This window comes from Drosophila novamexicana, unplaced genomic scaffold (genome assembly GCF_003285875.2).
Source record: "Drosophila novamexicana strain 15010-1031.04,08,12 unplaced genomic scaffold, DnovRS2.1 tig00001340-arrow-arrow-pilon, whole genome shotgun sequence".
Lineage (NCBI taxonomy): Eukaryota > Metazoa > Arthropoda > Insecta > Diptera > Drosophilidae > Drosophila > Drosophila novamexicana.
The window spans coordinates 139,725-152,615 of NW_020824850.1; the positions used below are offsets into that span (position 1 = coordinate 139,725).

The 12,891-nt window shown below is 40.6% G+C and overlaps 1 protein-coding gene across 4 annotated transcripts in view; it reads right to left on the bottom strand.

The window, feature by feature from the left end:
• LOC115767137 (RNA-binding protein Musashi homolog Rbp6) overlaps window positions 1-12,891 on the bottom strand; it is a 184,488-nt gene that overhangs the window by 113,254 nt on the left and 58,343 nt on the right. The window lies entirely within an intron of this gene.

The window sequence follows — 12,891 nt, forward strand, 5'->3', positions numbered from 1 at the left end:
GCAGTCATCAAAAAAATATATATACATACACATATATAAATGTTTGACGAAATCACCGCCAGGCGAAATTTACTAATTTTTGTGTTACGGTCTTCATAAAAATTCGCGCGCGCGTTCGTTGCCGTCATAAATAAATGACGTCGTGCCACAAACACAAGCACACACACACACACACAAGCTGTGTACCCTGCAATAAAGCCCCAAACACCAACTCGCAGCGCCGCCCAACTCCAAAGCCAATTGCTGGACATTATTCACATGCACACGCTTCAAGGCTCAGCAAAAACCAACAGAGAGGAAAAAAAAAACACACACACACACACACACACACACAACCAAAAATCCATGCCATGCCGCCTCTTTGGCACTTGCAGAGCCCACCACCCCCAGAGCCCGGCGAGGAGCCCAACCCAAGCCCCAAACTGGGCTGCTGCTACGGCAGCTGTTGTCTGCGGTTTTGCCAAGCTAATCTGGCAGCCAGCGAGCGCACTTCAGTGGCACGTACGCACACGAACGCAAAACTGAAGTTATTTCAACAAAATTGCCAGACAAACAGCGAGTCTGTCAAGGGCGTGCAGGGTGGGGGGGTACGCCGTTGATGGGCCCAGCTAACAGTTTGGCTGCGATTTAATGCAGCAAAAAGCCGATAAAGTCATCTGCGCCAAGCTGGCAAAGAAACCCTAATCCAGTCCGACTGGCTGCTACCATTGGGCCGCAGCAGCAGCAGCAGCGGCGGTCGCGTCATAAATTCAAACTACAATAAAAATTCAATAAAACAAACGATTTTTTGCCGCACACACACAAACACGCAGCAGCAGCAGCAGTGGCAGCAGCAGCAACTAGTTGCGCTTGTGGCAGCAACAGCAATGTTGTCAGCGGTTCGCGTCGTAAGGCAGAGAGAGGGTGGGGGTGGGGGTAGCGTGGGGTGGCATGCAACGCAAAACAAGTCGAAATGCGTCGCGTGATTTACATAAGTATGCACAATAATTATGAACAATAAAAAACAATTTGTTTGCTTATGACAGTTTCGTTGGCCATAAATAACAGCGGCAACTGGCTGGCAGCATGCCGTGGGCCAGGGGGCAGAGAGTGCTGCTGCACTGCCGGCATCCTTGCTATGCGTGTGTGGCATGTAAATTGATGGCGCACACACACACATGCACACACATGCACACACATGCACACATGTACATGCACAGCTCTGTACAACGGGTCGTATGTGTAATGCGCGCGCCCTACGTGGCATGCTACACTTTAAGTTTTAATGGGGCGGCTCGGTCGACATTTGAAATTGAATGACCTGCCAATTAGCTGCAGGTGTACACAACATTTCAAATAAACTTTCTATAAAGTAGCAAAAAGTCAAGCGTGCCTTTGAGTTAAGCTTTATTTATGAGTTGTCGCCCCGCTAAATGGCAATTGCAATTGCGCTGCAGCTCACCTCCGATTTGCCACACTTTGTGGCAGTACTTAAACACACACTGTGTGTGCATAGATGCCACTGGAAATACACGAATTTGAGGCGTACATTCCATAGTTTGTTGAGGCCTTTCGAATTTATGAACTTGCGAATATGTAAAGCTCAAGAAATGTTGAAGAAACTAAAACTTTCACAACTCTTTGACAAAAGTAACTCAACAGTTGCATAATTATTCATTTGACAAGATTTATATCAATTAGATATCAGAATTGATGCAAATTATTCAACAAATTGTTCGTTTATCGTTGCATTTTGATTTAATTGGTATTTGGAAAAACTCCAGATCTTTGCTAAACAGAAAATGCACAAATCTTTATTTAGCTGAATTGCGCTTCGGGGTTTACTAAATACAAAAATGAAACAGAATATTGTTTTAATTGATATTTTCCACAAAATTTGGCTGCACATCGGCAACCGGCTTCAGGGCAAATATTTTACATGTCTGACGTGTATTTTACGTGGAGATTTAAACAAAATTGTGTTTCATTTCGGTTTTGAACAAGCCCCGGACATCGCGAAGCAGCTGAAAAGAGATTTTTAAAATCGAAAGGTCGCCAAAACCAGCATTTAAAATGAAAAGAAATATTATCACAAATACTATAAATATAAAAATGAATAATTAATATATAATATATAGTAATAATTCAGTTTTTAATAAAACTTAATCAAACACTTCTTTGGACCTGAAAAACAACCTGAACTATGCTTGAAATGCATTAAAGCCTTACAAACACAAACAATATCAAGGCTCTGCTTGCCCACATGCATTTATTGGACTAGCTCAGGACTATTTAGTGTTAATTAAGTTAGTGTTAATTCAGTTTTACGTCAAATTTTGCGTTTGAACAGTTAAAAAACAATTTCATATCGATTGCAAATAACTTAATAATTTGCTCAGAATGTAATTCAACTATTTTCTCTATCAAAACACAACAACTGCGTTTTTTCACTTACTAAAAGCAAGTTAGGATCTTCTGCAACTTCTTTTTAGCATCGACCACTTGTGGGCAACTGTTTTTAAGAAAGTTCCCACTTACATTGTACTTATATCCAGTGCAAACATATGTCATCTATATCCGTATCGCCCACGAACATGAAAATCGTGTATCCACAAACAGCATCGTTTGTCGCCATTTGCCCTTTCTCTCCCTGCATCCTGCTTCTTCGCCCACTCTCTTTCTTTTACTCGCTTGCAGTGTGTGCAGAGCTCATAACTCAATCAACTGCCCGAAATTAACTGTCCGTCAACCTTTCATTTACCTTTCTAACCCACTTTGTCCCCGCTGTTGTTGTTGTTGTTGTTGTTGCTGCTGCTGCTTTTGTAGCTGGCATTGCGAACTATTCGTTTCATAAAGCGACGACCATTTCGCATACCCAAATACCTTTCCGCCCAATTAACTACTTCACATTTCTCTCAGTGCACAGCGCCAACGCAGCCCCTGCCACAGTCATCCCGCCCCACAACACCCCCCACCCACCACCCCCTTGGCACTTGGCATGTCCATTGCATCGCTTTGTTCGCTGTCGGCCGCTGCGACGCTCATTTTTGAGTGACAGCTGCAAAGTTTGTTTTGCATTTCATATTTGCGCGCTCTCCTCCCCCCCCCCCCCCCCCCCCCCCCTCTCAGCCTCTCTAGTCGCGCGTGTGTGTGTGTGTGTGTGTGTGTGTTCAGCGACAACTGTCACTTGACCGGCTGTCAGCGTTGCCCACAGCCGACCCCCCCCCGGGGCCACCCGCATCAGGGCCAATAGAAGAGCTAGCAAACAAAATAAATGCGCACATGCATAAAGTGTAAATGCGAATAAAAACACAGAAAATCATAATAAAAGAAAAAAACGGAAATTAATGCGGTCTTAGGCGCAAATTAAATACCCTTCCAGACATATGGTTTATGACTTTGCGTACAGCTGGGGAGAATAGTAAAGCTCATTACTGCTGAGTTTGGTTGAGAATTCTAGAGAAACTACAAAGTTTTTCAAATTAAGACTTATTTTTCTAGCGATTTCCTGTTTGGATATATTTTATATAGTTTTTCGATGTTATCAAGGAGCATAAAAATAAAATAATGTTCATCTTAGTTAATTGTTGAAGGATTATCTGAAACCTATATGACATATATATGATTTATTGCTCCGATCGGGGTTCATTATGGCATATATATACTGCGAATAAAAGTAATTCGAACCTATGCACTTAGGATGGCTTCAAAAAAGAGAGACACGACTTTCAATGAAAATCGCGAATATATATAGCCCAAATGGTGTCAAAGATATCTTCTTCTATTCATTACAAACTGCACGACAAAACTAGACTACCCCAACGCTACAAGGGCATACGAAAAAATACTTATACAAACGAAGGATGGCAAAAAAAGTGGACAACAAATTAAAACGCGGCAAAATAAAATTAAAATTTATTTGCTACAGTAACAAAAATAAGAATAAAAAAAAAAAAAACGCAGCCGATGTATATAAAATAGGAGAGCGAGAGCGAAATTGTGGGCGGGGCAACAAAGTGGCAACAACGACAACAAAATATATTGTTGTAACGAAGGCAGAAGCCAAACTTGGATTTAATTAAAATGTTTACCACAGTCATTTCATTTTCATAGCCAGCAAACATAAATTTTGAAACGCACAGCCACAGCAACAGCAGCAACAACAACAGCGCTGGCAACCACAAAGCGAAACAGCTGCAAGAAAATGCCCCAAAAAACCATTAAACTTGGCCCAACACACAACACACACTCGCACACACACACACACATACTAGCTGTATATAAATACCGTTATAGAGCCAACTCTCAATTTGGCCAATTTTGATTGTTGCATTTCGTAAGCAAAATTTGCCTGCCAACAAAAATAAAATAAATTTGCAGGTAATTAGTTCAAGCAGCTACCAGACACACACACGCACTTACACACACTCACACACACACACACACCCGCGTCCACATGCTTAATGTCAGCATTTATACCAAATCCATTTAGTAAAATTATTTATAAGAAAAGTCAACTCTAGTCAAGCTGCCCGCCACTTCCCGCTCCACAGTTCAAACCCTAGGCAAATCCAAATCCAAATCCGAAACCCGTTTGCGGTTGCAGGCATATTAACCCCTTAACGTTACAACATAACCCGCTCACCCAACCCTTCAACCCCCCTCACCATCTCACATGGTTGTATGTCAAAAGCACAATGCTGAAACCATAAATTTATGTGCTTTCTATTGTTTTTGCCAAAGAAAGCGGAAGTTGTGTGTTTTCTGTGGCAGAGCTAAGCTAGCTGCAGCAACAACAACAACTATAGCTGTAACAACAACAACAACAAAAGAAAGCAAAGCCATGGAGAAAAAGGTGTGCGCTTAGGGATTTCAATCAATTGTGAACCCAGGCACAGGCAGCAACAACAAAAAAACTAGACTATTTTCAGCACGCCGAACATTAAATACCCTTACAGACAAGTGACAAACACGTATTTTAATAAAGGAGCTTGATTTACAACTGATTTTTCCTGTAGGTGCCGATTTGATACGCTCTTGCGAAGATATTAGAAAGTTTGTAAATGAGTTTGGTCGCGATATCTAAAAAAAAGGGAAAAAGTTTCCAATTTTCAGCAGATTTTCTCATAAAAGCTATATATAGTTTATAAATATTAGAACTTTGCTGATATTGATATAAATAAATACTTTGATCAATACATCTTAAGAAACAATTAATCCTATATGATATAGTTTTCTGGTACCTTAGGAGTATACGAAAACTAGATCCACTTAGTCTAAAAAAGATATCTTCAGAAACAACAAAAAATGTAAAAGCAAAGCTTAATTTTTCAAGAAATTCTCTCATTATCTATCTATAGATCCATTTGATATCATTTTCCGATACGAATAAGATTTTTCTGATATATAAGTAGCATAAAGAAACTAGTAAATGTCAAATATAGTCCAAATATCTTTAAAAAAATGAAAAAGCTTTTTATACGAGAACTTAATAACCGATCGGTCATAATCTATGTCAGCTTTATGATATACTGCTGCGATTAGTAATACTGATCAAGAATATATATACTTTAAGGCTTCAAGGACCTCTACATTAATGCGTTACACATTTGAGAACTTAATTAGAATACCCTCTAGAAGGGTATAAAAAACTAAAGCTCTGCTCTCGGCTTGTTTTGTTTGAAAACGCAAATTGCTATTTTGTCTGCACACGCACACAGTGTACAAGAGAGAGAGAGAGGGAGTGCGAGAGAGAGACGGGAAGAGTTCTCTGTAACACATCCCGTGCCGTGTGGCATCATTTTTCATGCGCTCGAACAACTTTTGACAAAGGTCGGTCAAGCAAGTCTTAAAAACTTTGCGACAAGACAACGCACGTTTCATCTCCTGGTGCCACGCCCCCTGCACTCGCGCCCCGCTCGCCAACGCACACAGTGCCATCTGCATCTGCGTCTCGCTTTCGCTTAGTGAATTACGTCGACTTTAAGGGGTTAAAGTTCAGGTCGGTGAGCTACCGGGTAACAGTTGTCGCTGTTGGCTCTTGGCCCTAAGCCGTAAATAATAATATTTAGACAAAGAGGCCTCCCACACAAAAGTAAGCCCCAGCAACGTTTTTCGCACTGACATTTTGATGCCCTAAATCCATGAGGAAATTTGTGAAAATTGCACACTTGATAAGCTTGAATATAATGGAATTACATAAAACGAATATAGTTTTAATAGTTAAGTGAAAAGAATGTGAAAATCATATCCTTTCTCTTTTTAAAGAATTTAAAGCATATTCTCCTCGCCTAACTTTTAAATATCTCCGTCACATTTCAATTCTATGTAAGAATATTTGTGTTCTTCCTATTTCGCATAACAACCACACAAAGTTTTCAATAGTCACGGTTCCCAAAGGTCTTTATAAAATGTATAGGCCCCGACGGCACTATAAAACTAGCAGAAAAATAAGAAAAGGTCGCTGTCAAAGGTTCTGTGAATGAAACTAAAAAGAGAAATAATAATAATAATATAGAAAATAAATATGCATGCTCTGACGCTCTCAGCAGCATTTAAAATTTAAACTTTCATTTAATATTTTTAAATACGCACATAAGTTTCATATTCTCATATAACAAACAAGCAGTTTCTGTTGACAAGCTTTTAAGATTATCAAAATCCGAATAAAATGTAAACTGAAATTCATATAAGTTTGCCAAAGACAAGCGACAATACGTAGAGCTAGAAACACACAGAGAACTTATATAGTCTAAACAATGACAAATTAAAATACCCATTAGCTAAAATGCTGCGTCACACACACGCACACGCACGCAAAGGCACACAGATATCTTAAGCCCCAGCAGAAGCTCGGAGAATTTGAAAAGTTGTTTACATGCGTCGACATTTTTACCTTTTGGCAATCGAGTTAAAAGAAAGTTGCTAGCTGAAAAATTTGCCTAAGTTTGCGCGATTTATGGTTAGAAAAGTCATAAACTTATGGATTTACCTTGACTTATGCAGCACTTACGATAATTGCATTGAATTGAGAATCGCCGAGAGAGGCGCGCTCGTGAGACGTTCAGCCAACTTTGCATAATTTATGTGAGCGCCGGTTCAAAGTTGAAACGACGCACAAATTAAAATCAACGCACAAAATGATTGATGAATGGCCAGTCGGGCGAGGGAACTCGTGATTGTGAGTATGTGTGTGTGCGTGGGCCCTTTTGTTTGGGACCCGCAGAGTCATTTTAATAGTATATATGGGAATTAGAGAAGGGAGCCGGACGGCGTCCCAGAGTTTGCTGGTCTCCGATAACCAAGCAAAACAATGGTCCAAATATATATGGTATATACTTATGCGTATAAATAGCACAAGGTAAACGGGGCCCCAAAAACCAAATAGAATGTCAAAAATCAAAGTCCAAGCCAAAGTGCTTGCGAAAACAAAAGCCAAACAAGTCGCTGGGCAAACAAAAGGTGGCCAAAAACTTTTGGCACAAAACAAAGCACAAAGTGGGCCGCAAACGCAAAGGCAGAATCAGAAAACTTTCAGTCAACTGGGCGAGAGATGCCTGCTTATCTGCCAAATATAACCCCAGAGCCCCGAGTCCAGAGCCCAGAGCTCAGAGATGCCCCAGCCGAACCACGACGTGGGCGCATCAAAAGCATGCTAATGTCCAGCTCTGGCCGCAACGACCAGGCTGAGGAATAGCCAAGGCTTGTCCAGGAGGCAGCCGAGAAGTCAAGCACGAAAAAGGGTCAAGAAATGAAAGCTTAGAGAGCTCTGATATGCGAATCAATTGATTTTGAGCCGTAACCGGAGAGAGAGAGTACTGAAAAGTGGGCGGATGGGTGTGGCATGGGGTTTGGGTTTGCGGAAAATGCAAAGTTTGTTTTTGCGAATGCAGTCGCACGGAATAAATTTCTCGCAGCGCAGGTAAATCGTCGTGGAAATCACTGAAGGCAAATTAAAAAGTAACTGACAAAAGAAAAGCGAAAAGGAAAATAGAAAGCAAAAAGGAAAAGCTAAGAAAAAGCGGAGCATCCAGTCAGCTATAGTCAGCCGATACGGAGCCGATTGGACAAGTCAACTCAATAAACGGCATAAGTAAGAGCCGAACAAAAGGGTCAAGCGTTGCGAATAAACTGAAGTGGGAATCGGCTGGGTTGAACTGTGAAGGGGGGTCGTCGAGGGGCGTGGCGCTGTGGGGCAGGCTACATCCGGGTGGTTTACTTGGGGTGCCAATAAACCAAAAATGCGACGCTCGACGTAAATGAAGCCGCCTTTTGTATTATTATAGTAGTAGATATTTGAGAAGGGGGTTTAGATCGGTGGATGGGTGCCTGTGTGTGCGTATGTGCGTGTGTGCGTAGAGACCTGAGCTGCTAAGCATTTCCTTATATAAATTATTGTGAATTTATGCGAATCATTTCCAGTCGGATTGCGTTCAGCAACGGGCAACGGCAAAAGCCGCCATGGATTTTAACTTTATAATTGAATCCATTACTTAAGAAACGTGCAGCAGGCGGCTTGCCAAGATTTCGATGTATTAAAGTGTTGGCAGCAGCGCTCTTGGTTTGGAGTTAACCAACAACCAGACAACTCCCCCTCAAAAAAAAAAAAAATGAAACAGGCAACAAGCCCAGCACTGATTGAGGGAGGGGGAGGAGGGGAGTGTTGAACGCGCGGCGAATTAAGTTTTTGGTTTGTTGGCTACACAAAAACCTCGAAATAAGTTTTAATTACGGGCATATGATGGTGGCCGATAATACGATGAGAGAGCGAGAGGGAGACAGAGGGAGAGAGAAAGGGAGAGAGAGAGAGTGGGTGGGCGGCAAAAGTTTGCAGCCAAGGCAACCGGCGTCGAAGCTGTTGACTGACTTGAAAAATTCTATTATAATTAATAGCAGAAAATTATGAAATTAATGCAAGACGCAAACGCACACACACACACACACATACAGACACACACACACACATATATACACACCAAATTGGATTCATTAAAAATGAAGTGGGTTTTCGGGCTAAAGGCTTATCCCAAATAAATTAGAAATGCTGCGAAAAACTGCACGGGCCAACAACAATTGAGGCCAGAGTCAAAGGTTTACGAATGGGTTAACGAGGAAGAAAAGACAATCGAAACCAAAAGGGGTTACTAGCTAGGGTTTATGTTGCCCTAACAATGGTAATCATAATGGCATAATAAACGCAAAGTTAATGTAATGAGAAACTGGATTAGAAGCTGATTTCAGTTACTTAAGTACAATTACAATAACTGATTGCAGCTTAAGCAGCTCAGAAATGTGAGAAAAAATGGTAGAAAAATGAGTTTTTCTTTAGGGATTTTAAAGAGAGCAAAGCTTCGGAAACTTGTGGCATATTGAAATTCATTTATAACTTTAGATAAATAATTAATGAACTTTTTCCTTTACAAGCATTTCTTTAATAATTTTCATTAAATTGAAGACCGTTTTATATTATTGCCCTTTAATGGCCTCTGTAGACATCTGGAGCTGGACTTTGAAAATGATAAAAACATTAGGAATTCAACAGAAATAATCTGACTAACAAGAACATTTTCGACTGGACTCCATTTAAGCAGACATTAGCTATATGTATTTATCTATTTGTAAGCCTGGAAATGGAACAAACTATTTCTAATTCTATAAATCAGCAAATACATATTCCAATTCGACTTCAAATTTATTTATTAATTTAAATATCTACAGCTCATTTGTCTTAATTGTAGCCAAAAATCGACTTCAGGTCAAATATTTTACACTTGACTCTGGAGATTGAAATAATTATTAATTAAGTAATGAATATAATTTTTGCCCAAACAATACATATAAATATGTATATTTATACTTTATTATTAAATCAATTATATTAAAATCCCAGATAAATTAACAAAACTCTCAAATTACATTTACCCGCAGTTATTTTATGATCGGGCTACTATAACGTAATGCTGATACAGAAATAATTGGTCGCAAATTGATGAAAATTTAAAAATCAATGCATCTGCTAGGGCTCTCATGTGAGGCAAAAAATTACCGGAGAAATAATAACAAAAAAGTTAATTTTGAGAAAATTGCTTTTAAATAAATACAATTACTGAATGTCATAAATGTTTGTTACTTTTTTCATTTTGAAGCAAACAAACAAATTTTCGTTAAAAGACACTTAAATCTAATATATAAGTATATATATTTGACCTCTGGACTCCTATTCTATGGCAATTAAAATGTAGTTTTCTGTGCTTTGCGCCTATCAAATAACCAAACCACAAAATGCTGTAGACAAAGCAAGTTGGAAAATGCCAACGAAAGCCACTCTACATGCACTCGGTGGCCACTCTTTGGGCCAGCTCGTCCAGTCAGCCGGGCCGGGTTATATCAGCGCGCTTTCAAGTATTCACGCAATTTTTCATACTAATTACCAAGCAATTTACTTTAGTGTTTATACTCAGAGTAGCTACATTCCCCCGCGCTACCCCAGGCAACAGCATTTGGCGACTGGGTGGCAGTTGATTGGCATTGGCAGCGGCAGGTGGCCGCCTCATTAGTGGCTTAGCTTGGTGTACAAAATGCCGCACTTATGGCAGGGGCAAGAGCCAGCATGAGACATGAAAAAGCAGCAGGAACAACAAGGAAGGCGGCATCAAATTGACACTTAACCAAAGCGCAAAGTGCTGGCCGGCAGAGCAAGAGAGCGAGAGAGAGCTAGAGTAATCGGAGACAGCAGTGGCAGCAACAATAAGGCAGCCACACGTTGACCAGCAGCCAGTTGCAGAAGCAGCAGCAGCAGCAAGCAGGAAGCAAAGAGCACAACATTGACGCTGGCGACTGTGTAAACAAAGACGAGAACAACGTGCAGCAGGACACACGCAGAAGCAGCAGCAGCAACAGCAAGTGACAAGCGACGAGGCTGCCTGCCTGCCAGCTGCTAGCTGCCTGCCACATATCAGTCAGCAGAGAGCCAAGCTGAGGGCGCCTTTAAACTGTTTTTTCGGTAGATGGGAGGGGGTGTGGCACTTGTTGGTGTCCATAAGCTGGCTGGGCAAACAGGCAAACAAACGCAACTAACAAGCCATAAGATGACAGCCAGCCAGTGACAAATTGTGCCAAATCGAAATGGTAAACAAATGCCAAAGAGCAGCAACGGGGCCAGGGATCAGTCACGCCCAGAATCAGGACGAGTATAAACCGCTCTTAGCTCCCGCTTCCCTCCCCTGACCAACAAATATGCAAATATTGCGCACAGCTGTTAATTTGCTAAGCGTATAAAAAATATGAGCAACAATTGCTCGACGAGAGAGCGAACGATTGCGTTGGGTTTTGGGTGTTCGGCACAAACTGTGGCAAATCGATAGCATTATATTATTTATGCAGGGCAATCAAATGTGCCACGGGGCGTATGCGCAATGCCAGCGACAGCAGCTAAGAATGGACCTTGTCCAGGACCAATACGTTTGCCTTAGCTGGCGCTGCCGCTGCCGCGCGGCCACTTTGTGCGGCATTAGCTAAACAAATAATCATTACTTTTTCCATTTGTTTTTGAATGCTTGATGTCTGAGTTGCACACGCACACATGTGTACCCGAATGTGTGTGTGTGTGTGTGTGTGTGTGTGTTTTTCTCTTAGTGTATCGATAGCCTCGACTGGCAGGCAAATAAAAATCTCTCACGCATTCGCAGCACGTAGCAAACGCCACCCTCCCACCCTCATGCAGCCCCCTGTCCACGCCCACCACTTGACTAACACTGAGTTACGGCAGCAGCTCTTGAGGCACATTCTTTACGCACCCCCCCCCCCCTCATTTTCTAGACTTATTTAAAAAAAAAAAGGAGGAAAAAAAGAAAGAAAAGTATCAATTTCATTGTTACGCGCACTCGATTCTTTTTCTTTTCTTTTGCTTGTGCACGCTTCCCCATTCTCCGGCATACTCTACGGCTAGGGTATTAGAATATTATGAAATCAAGCTGCAACTTGTAACACTTTGCTAACAGTTGATCAAAGCAGCGCTCGCTACGTATAGTCAAGGATTGCCAACAAGGTATTCGATTTCTTTTATGAAACTCTTGAGGAAAACTTAAAAATAATTTTATTATTATTTTTGATAGTTTATGCGGCTTTGAAAACAATGAAGGCGTAAACCCAAGCTTCAAGATGAAGTATACTTAAAAATATTTAAAAAGAAACTTTTTCAGAATTTTATAATTTATTACAAAAGAATTTTGAAATTTGATTCGAATATTTGGCCCCAATCATCGCATTTATCTAATAATATTTGATGAATGTCAACTTTGAGGCAGATTTCAAATTTAGCCCGCATTTTGTTTATGAAAATATGAACGGCTTGTCAAATTTTCTACACAATGGGCAAGAGCTAGTTAGGAATTTAATTTGATTATTTAAATTATGAAAATGTCTTACAAAGCATTCAGCAAAGCCTTAAACCAAAAGCTGGGATCCTGATTCCAGGTTCACAAGCCCAACCTCGAGGCGTGGTAATATTAGAGAATGTGTAATATTTGAATATATATAACATTTATCAAAACGCCAGAGATACATATATTCAATACGTCAGTGAAGTAGCTCTGCGATATTTACATCGAAAGTACTCCATGTATCGATATATCGATTTGAATGAAAGACGTTCCTAGAGGCATTTGTCGAATAAAGGGGAATTTTGCCAAGAATCGTTCAAACGTTCTGCCCATTCTATGTTAGCTAGGGTATATATAGAGAGATAGAGAGAGAGAGAGAGAGAGAGAGAGAGAGAGAGAGAGTCAGACAAAGCTGTAGGGGATAAATATCCAAGTTAGAGTTTTCAGATTAGCAAAAAACAAAAAGAATATTTATCGATATTTATCGATCTATATTTTACATGCAGCTTCCACAAATATTTATTTATATTTA